At 34.8% G+C, this 20,147-nt stretch overlaps 1 long non-coding RNA gene across 1 annotated transcript in view; it reads left to right on the forward strand.

Annotated features, from left to right (window-relative positions):
• The first annotated feature begins 4,462 nt into the window (after positions 1–4,462).
• LOC127183072 (uncharacterized) overlaps positions 4,463–20,147 on the forward strand; it is a 46,526-nt gene continuing 30,841 nt past the window's right edge. Inside the window, exons 1-2 of the long non-coding RNA XR_007829993.1 lie at positions 4,463–4,649; positions 11,768–11,898. This is a non-coding gene — a long non-coding RNA (uncharacterized LOC127183072). The remainder of the gene's footprint in view (positions 4,650–11,767; positions 11,899–20,147) is intronic.

The raw sequence follows: 20,147 nt of genomic DNA on the forward strand, positions 1-20,147 counted from the left end.
TCTGGTTATTATAGTGTTTCACACAACTTCACCTCCATGCAGGCCAGTGTCCACTGAATGTCCATTCCTAGCATAGATGGTTTTGATAAAACTGGACACAGTGGCGACAAGCTCAAGCATCTCTTAAAAGGCACTTAAAGGCTTAGCAACTGACAGGAAAATAGATATCTAATGAAATAAAAACTAATCTAAGGCTTTGAGGAGACTCCAGGCTGGATTTTCTGTGGCTTTTGAAGGCATGTTTATGAGCTAATATTTTGAGGGCCTCTTTCCCAAGGAAAGAGATGAGTGAGTCAGAGTTTGTTGATCTCTGATTGATTTATTCGATGAAAGTCCTCATGCTCCTCAACGTTTGACTGACAGATCACTACTTGCTTTGTAGACCCCTGCCTTTACATAACCACAATAAACTGAATCCAGTGGTTGTGTCATCATAAGCACACACACACACATGGGTTCACTTAACCAGATCTGGATTTGTGAATCTCACATTTTTTGCATGAAGACAACCTTTGACCTTGTGTGAAACGTTATGCTTCTCAACTCTAAACAACAGCTGTTGATTTTGAGTGTGTGGTTGAATATGTGTATATGTGCGTTAAAAGTTGAGGATCTATTGATTAATGAGGGAAAGACCACTGGACAGTGCCATTAGATCAAGTTTGGCAGTAGATGTGGGCTGTTGGATGGTGACATCATGAGATGGAAATGGTTTATCTCATAAATGTTTTGAAGGATATGCTTATGCTGCTAGGTAACTTTCACTGTAAACAGTGGATACGTGCAGTTGGAATTATTTGTACATGAACTACACATGAATGTCTTAAAATTAAGGTGTGCTTTGCTGTGATGCCACAGAAGAACAATTCTGGGTTCCCAGAAGAAATTTCTTCTGGACAGGTCTTAAGACAGATCTTTTTTCTTAAGCATAAAGTGAACAGGACTCTCCAGATGATCTACTTTCATGCAGATTTTAGTTCAAACTCTAAAGAAACCTGCAACCAGGAAATTTGGTTTTAGAGTTCACTAAAAATGAATCCTGACATGTGTGTTTAAAGGGGACATCGGATACCCATTTTCCACAAGTTGGTATGATTAGGGTCTTTATGAAATGCCTGCGACATACTTTAGTTAAAATTCTTCGGTGGTCATGTAAAACAGCACCATTTTTACCATGTCAAAAACTGCTCTGTTCACAGTGACTCATTTTGGTGCATGTCTCTTTAAATGATAATGCTCACTCCACCCCTGTTTTTTTTACACTCCACCCCGGTGTATTTGGTGGCCAGTGTTTGGCAAGTTACCTCCGAAAAAGTAATTAAATTACTGATTACTGATTACTCCTTTTAAAAGTAATCAAATTTCTGTTCTGATTACTTTATTTCAAAATTAGTTACATTACTAGTTACATTACTTTTTTTATGTACATCCACGAAATTTACGTGAAATAGTATGTTTGTGTGTTGCCTAACATCCCAGCATAAACGCTCCCGATAAAATATTTGTTATTGAAGTTTCAACATTCACAAACCACTGTTATTTTTACTAAAAGCAATAGGCTGCTGCATGCGTGGTTGCAAAATGCACGGCATTTCGAGCGGTGAGTGGATTCTCTGATTGTCCATTGCATTCCAGAAATCAACACTGTTTAACACTGCAAACACGTTATAAATAGAAACTCTGCCTATGCTTACACGTGTTAATCATTTTTGTTTTACAGGAGTTGTTCTTGATGCTTCTGTGCAATTTTGTGCATGTTTAGATATTTCTATTTTACGGGAGTCCCGCAAATCATTTTATCTATCGCATTCTGCACATCCGCCCGTAGCCCCGCACCCGCACTCACCCATCAAGTCTTGTCCCGCGCCGCGCGCGCGTCGACGCAACAGAGAGCGGCGCTGGACAAGACTTGATGGGCGAGCAACGCACCAACTTCCATTTTGTTCACATGAGTCCCACGCCCGCGCCCGCAGAGACTCATGTGAACACAATGGAAGTTGGTGCGTTGCTCTCCGCACCCGGTACATTCTCAAGAAGTTTTAATGTGCCGTGCTGCCCTTTCAGGTGTTTTAAAATGGATATAGAGTTTTTCACTTAGCAGTCAAAGTGGGTCTCAGGTAGAGGACGTCGCGTGTGCTAGCCAACACCCAATACAATCCAGATGATAAAACCGATTCTGTCGGCAATGATGTAACGCAGCAGTAACGCATGCTTGTAACTATACTCTAATTACTAATTTGGAAATTATAACGCATTAAATTACTCTGTTACTAAAAAAAGAATCAAATTACAGTAACGCGTTACAAAGTAATGCGTTACTGCCCAACACTGTTGGTGGCACATTACTGTCAAAAACAAAATCTACTGCATCCTCAGTGTCTCTGATGTCGGGATTAAATGAAGACTCTTATGTTCTCTTTTAATTCCAACTACAAAACACCTGCACTGCTTATGAGACTTTGTTGTCGCTACAGCTGCTTGAGTGCTGAGAAAATGGCAGACAGTTTACAACTGGCTGAGGGTGAAAATATGCAAATGTGAATAAGTTTTAATAATTTGTGTGCTGGACTTCTCCTTTAAAATAACATAAATTATGTCTCTTACTTAAAGGGATAGTTCACCCAAAAATGAAAATTAGCCCATTATATTAAAAATTATCTTGGCACTTCCAAGCTTTAGAATGGCATAAGCGGGTGTTTCTCTTTATCAGTCCAAAACAGTCCAATAAAGTGTATCTATCCATAATAAAATGTGCAAATCGATGTGTTTTTGTAAGGAAAAATATCCATGTTTAAAATTTAAGAATCACTTTAATCTAGCTTAGGCCAACTGGTCGTACAGGGAAGCAGCTCCAGGCGGATGGTGTGTGACGTCGGTGTTGTGCATGCACCGCTCAGAAGTGGCGAATGCGAATGCGCCGTGGAGAAACCAAAACAAACAACGGTCACGAAATTAGAAGAAATGCAGAAAGAAAAATGTCGGAGGATTTCGATATAAACCAAGAGGACACTGGATTCCCTACAGGAGGCCTTTATTCACCCCCCGGAGCCATGTGAGGCACTTTTTATTATGGATGGATGCACTTTATTGGACTTGTTTTGGACTGTTAAAGAGAAACTCCCGCCTATGCCATTCTAAAGCTTGGAAGTGCCAGGATAGTTTTGTATATAACTGATTGAATCGATTTATTCATCTGAAAGAAGAAGTCATATACACGTAGGATGTAAACCTAGGAGTAAATAATGGGCTAATTTTCATTTTTTGGGCAAACTAACCATTTAAACTTTAAATATGTAGTAGAAAACTCATGAATGAATGAAAAATCCATTGTTTTATACATATTTATATGTACTGTATAAAGGGGGACTATAGGGGGACTATGGTTGCACTCTGTACTGGACTACTGGTGCTTCCTTTTGCTATTTTTACCATAACACAACAGTAAAATACTAATACGATGACCACAGTTACAGAAAGAGCTTACAGGTGGCGATGGATAAAAGTGTAGGCATAAACCAAATGTCGTACCATCGATTTTTTTTTTATTTATTTATTTTTTTCTCACAAGGAGTCTAAACACCACCAGATATCGAATAAAATCCATGCTGAGAAATTCCTTTAGTGGCTGGGCGTCATGACAAGCATCGACATGTTTACATCCTGCCAGGATGGCATCTAGCGTTTCTTGCTTCTGCCATTTGTAAGCCCTTTCAGTAGTTGTGATCTACTACAAACCTCAAAGGGATCAATGCTACAGTGGAGAGAACAAAGATGCGGGTCTTTATGAAGTTTTGTTCATCCACAGGCATCTTCCCGTTCTTTTCTCCTCTTCTTATCGCTAGGAAAACAGTGAAGACTTACATTGCTTCTCTCAATGCCCTTCGACTGAAAACGACAACAAAAGCTGCACAATGTGATGATCGTATCAGTATTTTATTTTCCAAGTTGTGTTGCGGTAAAAATAGCAACAGGTAGCGCCAGTAGCTCACGAGTGCAACCATTTGACCTCATCAAAATAATGGTGCTTGCTTGGTGAAATGCAGTGATAATAGTGAAATAAGTCATCTGTCAGGGATCTTTCAGAGGTTCGCTGTGATGTTACACCCATCCTTTCCAAGATGAGATGATTCTGATCCTTATCGCTTCACCTTGTACATCACCCTTTCATCACTACTACTAACTCCCTGCATTATCATCAATGTGTCAACACCTGGAACCTGGTGCAGTTTTTTGATGCTCATGTAATTTTAATGTCCTTTCATAACACAGGCGTAAACTCTCTTACATGAATCCAGCATCAGATATTTGGGCAGCTTCATCCATCTGACCACCAAGTCATCCAGGAAAGCAGCCAGCAGGAAAACACTCTCCATGGGTTATGAAAGCACCGAGAGGCTCTCTTACTTTACATTCCTTCTGCCAAACTCTCTCTCTTTCTTTCCCTGCAGGAGCAGTTATCATTTCCCAGTTGCGAACCCTTTTTATGCTAAGAGTTATACCGTGTGGATTTGCTGTGGCATCTTTACACTCTAAATATATAGTGGCATTAAGTTCTCTGTTAGTAGAATTTGTAACCCACAGGTGTACATATTACATCAGTGGGTTTTATTCGGACTGCTCAGGTCTGGAGAGTTTCACTGATGTATTGGGTAAGAGAACGCTTAGTAGCTATCACGGCTGTTTTTCATAAACGTTGCATAGTGAATCTTGTTTAAATTTATTTCCCTGCATTCGAATTTCTGCATGTGCAGTGTGTCTTGGCCGTGGACTGCGTCGGTGTTGTGCTCTGGGGTTTAAAGCACGGCTTGGCAGCGCTGTGCTTCCCCTAGAGGGCCTTTCTGTTTGACTGCCCCCTCTAAATCACACACAGCACGGCCCCACAGACCCTCTGTTTGTTATTCCATGGGAATTGACGGCAGTTAGCGTGGACGTGGATCACTCCCGTACGTGTGCGTGTCGGTGTGTTTGTGTGTGACTGATATCAGCAACAAAATAAATGGCTAAAATTTTTGGAGATTATCAGCAACCTCAAATGGTCGAAGTAAATATTATATTTTCTAAAATATGTTTTCTATTTATAATGTTTTCCCCCCTCATAAGGAGAGAGAAAGAACATAAGTATAACTTATAAACTACTGTACAATATTGATCAGATGTTTAGAATAATTCATATTTTTAAATGTTTTTGAAAACATTAATAGAAAGAACATTAATATAGTGAAAAAAAAGTTAAGATAAAAAATATTAGATTAAAAATTAAAATAACTGTTTTCTATTTGAATACATTTTAAAATGAAATTTATTTCTAGAAAGCTGAATTGACAGTTAAAATAAAAATATTAGATAAAAATTAAAATGTAAACATGAACTGTTTTCTATTTTAATATATTTTAAACTGAAGTTTATTTGTATAAACAGAATTTTCAGTTGAATTAAAAATATTAGATAAAAATTTAAATGTAAACATTAACTATTTTATATTTTAATATATTTTAAACAGATTTTTTTAAAGTTGAATTTTCAGTTAAAATAAAAAATATATATATTAGACTAAAATTAAAATGTAAAAATTAAAATAACTGTTTTCTATTTTAATATATTTTAAGCTGAAATGTATTTCTAAAAAGCTGATTTTTCAGTTAAAATAAAAAATAGATAAATTAAACTGTAAACATTAACTGTTTTCTATTTGAATATATTTTAAACTGAAATTTATTTCTAAAAAGCTGAATTTTCAGTTGAAATAAAAATATTAGATAAAGTAAACATTAACTGTTTTCTATTTTAATACATTTTAAACTGATTTTTTTTTTTTTTTTTTTAAAAGTTGAATTTTCAGTTAAAATAAAGAAATATTAGATTAAAATTAAAATGTAAAAAGTAAAATAACTAGAAAATTATATTATATTAGAAAACTTTTTACTTTTCTAAAAAGCTAATTTTGCAGTTAAAATAAAAAATAGATAAATTAAACTATGAACATAAATTAAAAAAAAAAACGTTTTCTATTTGAATATATTTTAAAATTGTATTTATTTCTAAAAGGCTAAATTTTCAGTTGAAATAAAATAAAAGAATAGTCTTCAGAGTCTTATCCTTCTTATCCTTTAATATATTATATTATATTATATTATATTATCAGTGTTGAAATATACAATAAAAATATGCAAGAATGGGTAGCAGGGTTTCAAACAAATAAAACCTAGTTAATGTTTTTTTTTTTTTTTTTTTGACTTGGGTCATAGTCAGCACTACAATTTGTGTGCAAATTAACAAACATAACTGAAAACAAAGTTGAACATTTTTGATTATTGCCTGTCCAGTAAATTGCCTGTCTTTTTTTTTTCTAATATGAAATAACAATCAATGCAGACTGACAGATTATGTCAGCTTCGAACGTTAGTGACATTTCAGTTTGTGGGAACAACTGGTCAACACAAGCTAAACATTTCTACTTTTTTATGTTAGATTTTATATTACATAATGATGTAACAACAGCTCTCACAACAAAACCATGGGATGGAATAACAAACATATTCATTTAATGTGCCTGTATAGATATGCCAGAAATGAATGAATGCCCAATGTTTTTCAACCACATGATAGTCAGATGATAGTTTAATTTTCCAAAACACGTGTTGCAAAACCACCAAATAAAAGCCTAGTAGGCGTAATAATGAGATGACTAATGGTTGGACATCAATCATAAGAGCTCATTGCTTTTATTGAGCATGTGCCCTCAGCATGCACCGACCCCACACCGGACCTCATGCGTTCTCCAATTCATGCTAATAACCAATACAAACATCGGCCTGAGGATAGAGAGAGACGCCAGGGTCAGATAACGGTTCTGTACTGTTTACATACACGGTATATAACCTGTAAATACGAGGGGAGGGTTCGTCCTCGCTGCCCCGCTAACCCAAACCATCTGTGGGAGTACAGACCCCCCCTCAAGCACGTCAATCAACAGGCCAGGGGAGCTGAGATCGTAACGGGACTGGCAGAGAATCCTTCAGCCGTCCACACACAGAAACGCAGCGGTCTGAGCGTGCACACAAACACGTACACGCATTCAAACATTTATCTAGAAACAGACACTCTTCCAACTTAGAGAGCAGTCAAATACACTGAAACTATGAGACACACGCACAAAGAGGGATTCTTAGGGGGTCTAACAGATGTTTAGCACTGGGTTCTGGGGGTTTGTGTGGAGAGCTTTTGGTTTTGGAGCTGAAGAAACGTGCACTGCAGCATGCAATCAAACCTCATGGCATGCTTTTCGTGATACCTGCTATTAACATTCATTTCAGAAATACAAATGTGAACGTGGTGCAAAACATTTTGCAAACTGTATTCAGAGGTATAAGTCGGAATTGCATGTGACTACATTGCATTTGTATTGTAAACGCTAATGCAAGTACCTGCCTACTGCCCTGTCAATTAGTCTTTGCATGAAAGCAAGGTGTTTAAACCATGCCGTGCATGTGTGGCTTGGAATTTGAAAGGGATGTATGATAGTTTATTTATTTATTTATTTATTGCAATTTTAGAGCTAATTCATTTTCTTTAGTTTCCAATGCAACCCTTCTCATTTCTCGTTTTTTTTTTTTAATATAATATTCATATTGTATTTTATTTTAGCTATATTTCAGGTATGATTTTTAATAGTTTGTTTTAATAATAACAACACTTTATTTATTTATTTTATTTTATTTTATTTTGGCCATTTTAGTGCTAATTAAGTTCCTTTAATTTCCAAAGCAGCCCTTCTAATTTTTAAGTGTTTTCATATAATATTCATATTGTATTTGATTTTACCTATATTTTAGTTATGATTTTTTAATAGTATTATTTTTAGTACTAACAACACTAATTTATTTTATTTTATTCTTTTATTTTATTTTATTTTAGTGCTAATTCATTGCTAATTCATTTCCTTTAGTTTCCAAGGCAACCCTTCTCATTTGTATTTTTTTGTATATAATATTCATGTTGTATTTTATTTTATCTTTATTTCAGTTATCGTTTTTTCATAGTTTGTTTTAATAATAACAACACTTTTTTTCATTTTATTTTATTATTTTTTATTTATTTTAGTGCTAATTCTTCTCTATTTTTTATAAAATATTTATATTATATTTTATTTGACCTATATTTCATTTATGATTTTTAGTAGTTTTAGTTTTAATAATAACAACACTCTTTTATTTTATTTTATTTTATTTTATTTTATTTTATTTTATTTTATTTTATTTTATTTTATTTTATTTTATTTTATTTTATTTTATTTTATATTTTATTATATATTTCCAAGGCAGTCTATATAATAGTTATATAGCTGTATTTAATAGTTGTATTTTATTTTATCTGTATTTCAGTTTTGATTTTTAACAGCTTTAGTTATAATTAATAACAACAACATTTTATTTTATTTCATTTTATTTTATTTTTTTAAAAAAATATATATTTTTTTTTTTTTATTTTATTGCTAATTTATTTCCTTTAGCCTTGTTTTGTCCTCTATGAGTCCTCTATCTATATTGTTGCTATCTTTGGTGAAAAAGTTGTCTTGTCTGAATCAGGAGAGAAATATGCACTGTTCAGATCAAGCACCATTTACAAGCAAAAACAATTCAAAACAGTTATAAATTAAGTATCTTTGTAAATAAATATGATATTGATGTGAGAGAGCAACAAAGGATGGACCTTTACACTGCGGTATGCATTATCATGGACTTGTGGATTACTGTGATGTTTTTATCAGCTGTTTGACTTTCATTCTGACGGCACCCATTCACTGCAGAAGCTCTATTAGTGTGCAAGTAATGTAATGTAAAATTTTCTAAATCAATAATGGTAGAAACAAAATCATACAGGATGGGCTGAAGGTGAACACATTTTCATTTTTGGTTGAACTCTTCCTTTAACAGAAACAATACTTCATCTGATCACTTCATACTGATTTTAAATGTTTTTTCTTTGATCTATAGCATTAAAGTTACATTAAAGTACATTTTTGTGTTTATGCTTGACCAAATGATCTTTGAATAGATTTGATTTGCCCTTGTTTTACCCACATTCTATATCTTCAACTATGAAAATCCATCATAAAAATATGAGTAAATAAAGTTAACAATACACATAAACCATTTGAATGATGACTGTACCCGAGTACAAAATAAAAAAGAGTTTTAACAAAGTCTTTGGTAACAAATTAGACAGCAGAACTTGAGCTTAAATATGAGCCATGATAAAAATCAACAGGGCCAAATGTGTCTGTACTTAAAGAAATACTCATCTGAACGAGTGTAATTATTCATATTTAACTGCTTCTGATGGGAGCATGTGCTTTCAGTGTCAGTTTGGATGGTAATGGTTATGTTATACAGTCATAGTACTGTTTTTTCTTTCATTCTTGCATAAATGTGTTGATACGTAGAAGCATAAGTGGAACAGATGTGGCGATCATCACAACATCCTCTCAAAGCCTCTGAGATCTGATTGGATCCGTGCAGTGAGACATATGAATCAGAAAATGGTTTGGCTGGTCCTATGAAGAACCATTGTGTTTGGCTTAGCAGGTCACACATAGTGTTCATAGAGAAGATTGCTTCTGCTGAAGATGTGAGGATGTGTGTCAACATATTTATAAATATATTATATTTATATGTATATATATATATATATATATATATATATCTAAGGGAGATAAAGGTATCTTTACTCCCACACACTATGGCCACAAAAAAAAATACAGATGATGACCACTTGTGATGCTTTATTAAAACTTAAGTTATGACAATTCGTTCATACTGAAATGCCATCATACCATATTTTGAGTAACAGTTTACAGTAAGGTTCAGTATGTTGGATTTGTTAATCTATTAAAGGAACACTCCACTTTTTTTGAAAACAGGCTCATTTTCCAACTCCCATACTGTTACGGAGCGAGAGATGCGGCGTGAAGCGGGCGGATCCAAATGCAAAGCTTTATTTAGGGACATCGACAAAGACATGGTCAGACAGGCAGGGTCAGGCAACGGCATACAGGTATGTTAGAGCAAGACAAAAGAGTAGTCCGTAACGCAGGCAAGGGTCAGAGAACGGCGAACGTAATCCAGGGGGGCTAAGCAAAGGGTAATCCGTCAAGACAGGCGAGAGTAAACAATATAACCAGGGTAGAAGACAAGACTTGAATGACAAGGAACAAGAATAAGACTAAACTAGAAAATACGAACTGACTTAGAGGCTCCGTACAGTTGCAAACACACAACAAGTGCTAAATGCAAGACAGTTCTCGGCAGATGGCAATGGGAAGTCCAAGGCTTATATGCAGTGTCTGATTGGATGAAGGTGATCAGCGCAATGGCTGATGGGGAATGTAGTCCAGGGTGTGGTGCAACAGTCAGTGTAATGAGAATGTCAAAGCGACCTCTGGTGGTGAGCAGACTGGCGTTCAGGAACAGATTTGTGACACATACACTGTAAAAAACAATTTTTTGAGTCAACTTAAAATAATTTGTAACCTGGCTGCCTTAAAATTTTAAGTTCAGTCAACTCAAAAAAAGTTTATTCAACTTGAAATGTTAAATTATACTAATTGACAACTTAGATATTTGAGTTGAATCAACTTAAAATTTTAAGGCAGCTGGGTTACTTACCCATCTGTTAAGTTTAGCAAACACAAATATCTAAGTTGTTACTTAGTACAACTTAACATTTCAAGTTGACTAAACTTATTTTAGTTGACTGAACTTGAAATTTTAAGGCAGCAGTGTAACAAATTATTTTAAGCTGACTCAACAAATTTTTATCATTATAGGGTAGATTTGTACATACACTGCCAACACACATTAATGTTCAAACAACATGAAAAAGTGAACTTAGCATCTGATGACCCCTTTAAAAAAACATAATATTTCTACGGTAAATTACCTGGATTTCCCAATAATGCTTTTTTAACCATTGATTTAGGTGGTTACAAGCATGCTAAATAATTTTTTCATATGTGCTTAAATGCCTTAATGCACTTGAACCCTGATAATCGCTGCTTGCAGCTGTATTTTATTTATTTATTTATTTATTTATTTAGTTAGCTAAACAGCATCCACCTTTGTTCACTGTATGGAAAAGAACAAATAAGACAATACAAATTTTTCCTTTTGTGTTCCACAGAAGAAAAAGTTACAGGTTTGAAATTACACAATGGTGAGAAAATGATAACAGAATTTTCATTTGGGGCGAACTATCCCTTTAATTCATAAGAAGATTAATGAGAAAAGCTGAGAGAATAATTACTTATCCATGCACTGTAATGATGGTCAGTTCTGTTTAACAGTATGTTGTGACCTGCCTTCTAGGTTTACAAGTTTTAGGTTCTGTCCTGTGCCTCATTCCATAATGGCATGAGTTTAAATCCTGATTCGGTAGTAAAGAGGAGTCTGTCCCAATGGCACGATAACTGAGGTGGGAGGTACAGTTAAAGAGGATAAAATACAGTGCAAGTCGTTCTGTAAGCTGCAATATGAGCAATGTTGTTTCAAATGCTTTGAGACTCAAATGACAATCCAGGCTATGAACTCAACATCCCTCTGTTTTCTCAATAACTAGTATTGTGGCTTACCTAGTGGGTTGTGAATTTAAAATGTAGTGGTTTAAAGAGTTGATAACAATACAATTCAGTCATCATTTACTCACGCTAAAAAGAAAAAAAAAATACTTCAAGGGGTTTGATCTCTAATACCTGTTGTTTTTGAACTGGCAGACTACATCCAGATTTCCAGCGCTGGAGGTCTGTGGTAAACCTCCCACTGTTGGCAGCGGCCTGACCCGGCCGAGGCAGCGGATGGGGTGGGCGTTAAATCTAAGGCCCCTATGGAGAGGACGGGAGTCCAGGTAAGCCACCCACACCTGCAGGATGTCCTGTCAGACGATATGAAACGAACAGGTTGACGTCAGTTGACCGGTCCTATATTTTTCAGGTTATGTAAACTCCATGTTGTATTATTAGCATCTGAGTTTTGTTTATTTAAAGGGAGGAACATCCAAGGTGGGAGTTTGATAAGATTGGGCAGGGTCCTGTGCCTGATTTTGATTTATGAAATTATGGGTGGCACTGTCAGGTTGTAAAAGCACAATACATGACATACTAATTATTTTTTGATGTTGCCATCTTCTAAAAATATGATTTTTAGATGTTTAGTACCATGAGATCCAGATGAGAAAAAGACTTTAAGCACAACTGTGACAGAACAGAGATTTCATAATTAACGTTGCGTTTCAGTCTCTTCCGGGATAAATTGTTTGCAGATTTTCTTTATATAAACTATGAACAAAACACAAAGAATCAGTGGAACAGTTGAATGTGTCTGTTGTTTATTCATCTTTGCCCGAAATGATCAAAGAAATATTTGTTTTTGTTAAGAAGCAGAGATGGATTTGTTTTCATGTGTGCTAACAGCAAAAAGAATCCAGATTTACGAAGGAAGAGAGCGAGAGATAAAAGTGAAAGAGTGCTAAATATTCTTACCAGATGCTGTTTTTGAGTGGCTTCTTTTGGAGTGGTCATGTTTGTTTCTCTTGATCTTGGTCCAAACTCCCAAAGCCCAGCAACTCTTCCAGGACCAGGTAGATATCTGCTCAGGAAATTAGCTGGAGAACATGTAGTTTACAAGCATCTTCTGTCCAGCGTTCACATAAATATTTGAATAATTATTGCATTATTGTAATCCTTATGGAATAGAGTGGATTTGATATATAAAATGAATGCTGTTACACATAACATGACTTTTGGCCATGACCGTATAATACTTTCTTTTAAATATAAAAGGAAGATTTTTTAAAATCCTAAATGTAAATTTAGTTACATATCCTCCATTATATAGCTTTCTTTTTCCTACCATCCTACATCACTTGTTCACTAGTGGATTCAATCTTTGTAAGAAACAAATCATTTAACCTTAAACCATTGCTTCTGGTCAAAATCCATAATAAACACTTCCTCCACTTCCTCAAAGTCCATTCTCTGTTGTTCTTTCAAATCAAAATCCACCAACATATTTGTTTAGAGCTGTTTTGGACTGTTTTTGCTTGTAAACTTGCTTAATCTGTGTATATTTATCTCCTGACAAGACAATTTTTAATTGGCGAAAGCCATATTATGCATAGAGGACTTGTATATCAGCTGGAAGCAACAGTTTAAAGTAAAAAATGTCTTATGAATGGATTTGTTTCCTACAAACATGCAGCTTTACACTTCACAAAACATTAATTGATGGATTGGAGTCATGTGAATTATTTGTGGATTATTGTAATGTTTTTATTGACTGTTTGGAGTCTCATTCTGACGGCACCCATTCACTGCAGAGAATCCATTGGTGAACAAGTGATGTAATGCTAAATTTCTCCAACTGTTCTGATGAACAAACAAGCTCATCTACATCTTGCATGGCGTGAGGATGAGTACTTTTTCAGCAAATTTTCATTTTTGGCCGAACTATTCCTTGAAAAAAACAGAAATCTGTAAAATCATAACATTTTAAGTGATTTTTATCACATGAAAATGACTGTAATAACATTGTCAGGTCCGAACACACATCATATGAGATATTTAAACAGATTCAGTTACATATAATCCATAACATTATTTTTGTTGTCTGTTTTGCAGTGGTGGACAAAGTACTCAAATCAAGTATTTGAGTAAAAGTACAGATACATATAATAAAATATTATTTAATAAAAGTAAAAGTACTTCTTTTTCAACTTTACTCGAGTCAAAGTACAAAAGTACTTAAAAAATACCTGAGATTTTCCCAAAATAACCACTATATGGAGTCAGGATATATTTTTGTTGACATTGACGAGAGTAATGTAGTAATGTTCACTGTGAAGCTTACACTGCGCTGTACCTGAGAGAAATCAGATTTGACCATCTAATTTTCACCACTAAGAAAAAAGTGTTTTAAAGCTTGTTGTTCTGCAGAATGTCAGAGGTATGATATGAGAATAAGGCCAGAAGTTAGCAAGAACATTTTAAGGAAAATATAATTATATTTTCATAATATTTTTTTTCTTCTCACCCCTGGCCAAATACCCAGCTGGCATCACTTCCCACACTGATAATTACTGTAGTTACCATGTTCTGAACATCACATTCTTTCTTTTTCCCTCAGATGTAATCTATCTAGGTGGCTGAATAAAAATATTTAGACTTTATGTCTAAAAATTACCTCAACTTAGCACCAGCAAGCTTGTTAGCCAGACAGTCATCATCAGATAACAATATTTAATTATTTTCAGTATGATTATGAATAAACATTCATTTGTGTCTACTCGGCTACACTGTAATAAACAATTTGTTGAGTCAACTTAAAATAATTTGTAACCTGGCTGCCTTAAAATTTTAAGTTCAGTCAACTCAAAAAAAAGTTTATTCAGCTTGAAATGTTAAATTATACTAAGTGACAACTTAGATATTTGAGTTGAATCAACTTAAAATTTTAAGGCAGCTGGGTTACTTACCCATCTGTTAAGTTTAGCAAACACAAATATCTAAGTTGTTACTTAGTACAACTTAACATTTCAAGTTGACTAAACTTATTTTAGTTGACTGAACTTAAAATTTTAAGGCAGCAGGGTAACAAATTATTTTAAGCTGACTCAACAAATTGTGTTTTTTATTTTTTTACAGTGTAGTTGATCCAAACAATATAAAAATGTATACAGTTGATAAACAGTATAAAAACAGGCTTCACATATAGGGCTAAATGCGTAGCATTTTAATAAAACTGCTAACGTTACAGCAGCGGGGGAATATGAGCGTGTATGAGTTATTTTATTTAATCTGTGCTATTTTAATGTTTCGTGTTTTGTTTTTACCTAAAACATAGAGACACTGATGTTGATGTGCATTTCAGTGGGCTTAAACAGCACCCTTTACAGCAGATTTTGTTTACAAACAACTGCAGTTTTGACCTAAATATGATATTTATTTACAATAATTAAACCTAAAATTCGACATTAGTAACTTACTTTGCTCACAAGATCCCCCGGTTCATACTTGTGAATTCAGTTCACTGGAGAATCGCTCTAAACGGATCATTTGAATCAGTGAGTTGTCAACTCGAGAACAGCTGCAGTCGGATCATTCCAATTTGTGAATGAATCGTTTGGTTCGATTTGCGAAGCGATTTAACAGGTTCATTGGAAAGAAGTTTGTTCATGAATCAAACACCGTTTCTGCGTCTCGAAGCATGTAATATATATTAAGGATTAAAGATATGTGTTATGAAATGACTTGAAGTAAAAAGTACGATCTTATGCTTTGGAATGTAATGAAGTAAAAATAAAAGTATCTCTAAATAAAACTACTCCAGTAAAGTACAGATACTTGAAAAATGTACTCAAGTACAGCAACGAAGTAAAACTACTTCCTTACTGTCCACTACTGCTGTTTTGACTAGAGCTGTCACTACGGAATATTTTGGTAATCAAGTAATCCGTTGCTTATTCTGATGATTAATCAAGTGTACATTATGCATTATAACAAATGACTGCAGAGGGCGCCAACGGTCTGATGATTGTTTACACTTTACTGTGCGAACGAATCCTTGTTTATTATTGACTAAACAACATTTAATTCAAATGTCCACTTAATCTTTAATATTTGTCAATTTCTTTACGACATAAATGCTACAGCCACTGTTTTTTCTTAAATATCAAAACGTGTAAACTCAGAGTGAGGTTTTGAGCTTTTATTTTGAAATCACGATAAACAGTTAGCATACTGAGAAAGATAATTATGTATTCTCCTTTGTTTGTGTTACTGTTTTGAAATCGTCATCAGATTGGTTGAATTATACAGGATTTCCGAGAGATGCGTGTGTCACATTCTTTAACATTCGACCTGGAAACAAAGATGCCGTGACGCCAAACCCCCTCATGGAAGAAGAAAACCGTCATGTTTACAACTGTGACAATGGACACTTACCAGGGTCAACTACAAGCTTGACTACAAGCAAATCTTTAAAATAGAATCTTTAAAATATGTCCAAGAGTATTACACACCGGTCTGTTATTGTGGGGACATTTCCACATCCCTAAACATGATGCGGCCCAAAACAAAATGTGATTGTTTGCTTTTGATGTCAGTCATATGGCTTCTTGGGTGGGCCATGGCCATTCAAAGTGTCCAAGGTTCCCAGACCTTCTGCCGTCAGACTGAAGGTCTGGCTGCAAGACTGCGTCATGGGGTGAGCAAAATCTGAGTGTCTCTTTTTGTCACAAGCTTACAAAGAAAGGCTCACCAAAAAAAAAAAAAAAAAATATTGGGTTGTTCTTTGCCATTTTCTAGGGTGGTAGATGCACAGGGGACCTGATTATAGCACTTGAACATGAAAAAAAAAAAAAAAGATTTCTATGATATGTTATCTTTAATTTATTTATTTTTGTCTGTCAAGCAATAGTTATATTTACTGTGATCCATTCCATTATAAATTCAAAAACAACACACAAATCATTCATAAATTCATCACGTCTCTAGTGATTTATATCGTACGGAAATCATAGTAATAACAGGTATCATATGAGATATTTAACATTCCTTTGTTATAGCCGCAGGAAAAATCCCACTCTTTCATCCTTTCTGGTTGACCTGTTGGTGGCATTCTCATGCGGTGTTACATAACTGCTGATACCTCTGAACGACTCTCTCATGTTGACACTTGTGGACGTGTTGCCCAGCATGGCAGATCATAAGCCAGTCTTGGGGCAGATGTGCTGTGTTTGTCTCTGTGTGTGAGTGCAGTACTCGGTCTGTCACATCATGTGCCAAAGGCAGCAGAGTCCAGATTCTCCTGCAGGGCACAGAGAAGGCATACTGAGGGTCAGAACCACCTCCACAGCCCCTGGTCTCTGCTTCAGAGCCGTCAGATCCTTACATTCTCACTCCCTCCTCTGCCACCAGAAAGGCTTGCACACACATCGATGCACACATTAAACATCACACACTGAGGAGCCTCTGCAAAGTACTTCAACCCCACTGCTTTCAGTAGTGTCTTAGAACAGATTCCCTTTTGTATTTTGCATTTAATTTTTGTTTTTTTATATACTTAGGGCAAGGTATTTAGTTTTGTTTTGTGTTTTGCATTTAGTTTAGTTTTTTAAATATTTAGTGCATGGTGTTTTGTTTTATTTTTGTTTTTGTTTTGCTTTGTTTGTAGGTTTTTTTGTTTTGTGTTTTTGTTTTTTTAATATTTAGGGCAGATGTTTTGTTTTGTTTTTTGTTTGTTTGTTTGTTTGTTTGTTTTTCATTTCATTTCTGTGGCTTGTTTTGGTTTGTTTTTTGTGTGTGAAGAAATTTGGTTTGGATTTTTTTGCCACATCACTTTAAACCAAACTATTATTTTTTATTTTTTAATCCTATAAATCAGGGAGAAAAGGTGCCCATTTAGGTTTTTTTATATTTAGGGTAAGGTGTTTTGTTTTGCGTTTTGTTTTGTTCTGCACACTGAATATTTAGGCCAAGGTGTTTTTGTTTTTGTATTTAGGTTTTTTTAGTTTTTTTTTTTTTTCTCTCTCTCTCAATATTTAGGCCAAGATGATTTGCATTTTGCATTTAGTTTTTTTTTTTTTTGAATATTTAGGTTTTGTTTTGCATTTTACATGTACTTTTGTTTAGTTTTTGTGTTTAATTTAGTTTTTTGTTTGTTTTGTTTTGCATTTAGTTTTTTGTTTTGTTTTGTGTTTTTTGAATATTAGATGTTTTGTTCTTCATTTTGTTTTGCATTTAGTTTTGTTTTGTTTTTGAATATTTACAGCAAGGTGTTTTTTTTTTTTTTTTTTTTGATTGTTTGTTTTGCATTTAGGTTTTTGGTTTTTGTTTAGTTTTGTGTTTTGTTTTTTGAATATTTAGGCCAAGGTGTTTTGTTTTGTTTTGCGTTTTACATTTAGTTTTTTGAATACTTAGGGCATGGTGTTTAATTTAGTTTTTTTTGTTGTTGTTGTTGTTTTTGCCTGCGGTCCCCACAATGTTAAAAAATTATTAAAAATAGTAAATGATGTTTATCTGAAAATGTAACGATGCAAACATGTTTCCTGTAAGGGGTAGGTTTAGGGTTAGGGTTGGGTTAGGGGATAGACAATATCGTTTAGTCAGTATAAAAACTATAACTAAGAACTAAGTCTATGGAAAGTCCCCACAATTCACAAAAACAAACATGTGTGTTCTTTCTTTCTTTCTTTTTCTTTCTTTCTTTCTTTCTTTCTTTCTTTCTTTCTTTCTTTCTTTCTTTCTTTCTTTCTTTCTTTACTAATTAATTAATCCTATAAATCTGGTTTTAAAGTAGCCATTAATGCATCTTAGGTCATGTGTCAGTTTGAATGGTCATGATCATTCTAATTTGGCAGAATGGTCTGAAATTGTTTTATGATAAAGAAAGAAAGAAAGAAAGAAAGAAAGAAAGAAAGAAAGAAAGAAAGAAAGAAAGAAAGAAAGAAAGAAAGAAAGAAAGAAAGAAAGAAAGAAAAAGAAAAACACATCATGCTAGAGGAGTTAACTAAAGTACAAAATAGATTTCTCCAAAACAAGAAAATTTCGTCATGTCCTCAGACAAACATATTTACCTAAAAATAGTGTTTTCCTGTGTTGAAACATGCCACAAAAGTCATTTTAATCTCCAAAGGAAGACGTTTCCAAGGAAGTGTGTGTGTGGTGCCATACTGACTGTGGCACTTTCCAGAAGTGCTATCAGTGAACATTCCCAGCATCACTAACACACACTTAGACATGCGCTTGCACACTTTGGGTCATCTTTAAATAGCGTGTGATAATCTCCGATGCCACTTTCTTTGGGAGCAGGGTGGGGGGCTCTGGACGTCTGGAAAATAAATTTCCTGCTGTTCCCTGCTTTCTCCCTGTCCGGATCTGCCTGAGCAACAGTCGGATCAGGCCAGGGAGCGGATGGGCCGGGAGTAGGCAGGAAATCTCAGGGAGCAAGGGGGTCGGATGGAGGGCCGATATTGGGACCACTCCTGAACAGGAATCAGGAAAACTGGAATTTGTTTTACAGTTTTCCCAAACTGTTGTTCTTCCTCTTCACCCCTGCAGTCGCTGTGGTTGGCGATCCCACCTCTACCTCTATTCCACTGGGCTTACATGTACATAAGTGCTTATGGAAAAGAGACCAGAACGGTTCTCATTAAAACAATCCCTTACAAAATATGTCCACTACTACAGCAAGCAGGGCTTGACATCCCCGCCAACCCACCAAATGCGGGTGGATTTCAGCAGTGTCGAGTAACATGTTCAATCTCACTAGCCACTTTGGCGGGTTGAATTTTATAACAGAACATTAATGCTGGTCTGGGATAAGTGGATTTTTTTAACCAATCTGATTAAAACATTTAATTATGGAAGCACCGAAATTTTGGCGAGAATGATTCTGATTTTATTACATTTGGTGCAAACGGCAGTTGATAATGGATAATGTATTGACAATAACAAGGTCACGCCAGTTGAGGATCGCGCAGCCTGTCTGTGTGTGAAACAAACTCGTGGAGAAATCAGCACAAATGAACACAACTTCACACCGAAGACACATACTGCAGTGAAATTTTTTTTATATTTATAACATATAGCCTAGTTATACTACATGACACCACCAAGAGAGCAGCTTCCTTGAAAACCACAAGTGTAAATTTGAAACTGATTTTAAACAAGAGTTCAAACGAGTAGTTAATATACATTTTAGTACAATACTGTCAGTGCTGACTGTTTTGTCTTGATTTGGTGAATGAAACTAGTTGAAAACATAGATTTTAGCAGAACACTCGCACATCTCTGAGAAACATACAACAGTGTTTTGTTACTGAATGATTCAGAGATTTTGAATGAATCATTTGAGTCATGAAGACATGACTCAACGACTTATTCATCAAGACAGTTTCTTCCTGCCACCTATTGTTGGTTTTATTTATACAAATTTCATTGGAAAAATGCCCATCGGATGCAAAGTTGACTTTTACATTGTTTGTTGTTTACATTAATGTGTGTTGGCAGTGTATGTACACATCTACCCTATAATGATAAAAATCCATACAGTGTTTTTTTATTAATCTGTAAAAATAATATCCCCTTAATAATACCG

The sequence above is a fragment of the Labeo rohita genome, chromosome 20 (assembly GCF_022985175.1).
Source record: "Labeo rohita strain BAU-BD-2019 chromosome 20, IGBB_LRoh.1.0, whole genome shotgun sequence".
In the NCBI taxonomy this organism is placed as follows: Eukaryota; Metazoa; Chordata; class Actinopteri; order Cypriniformes; family Cyprinidae; genus Labeo; species Labeo rohita.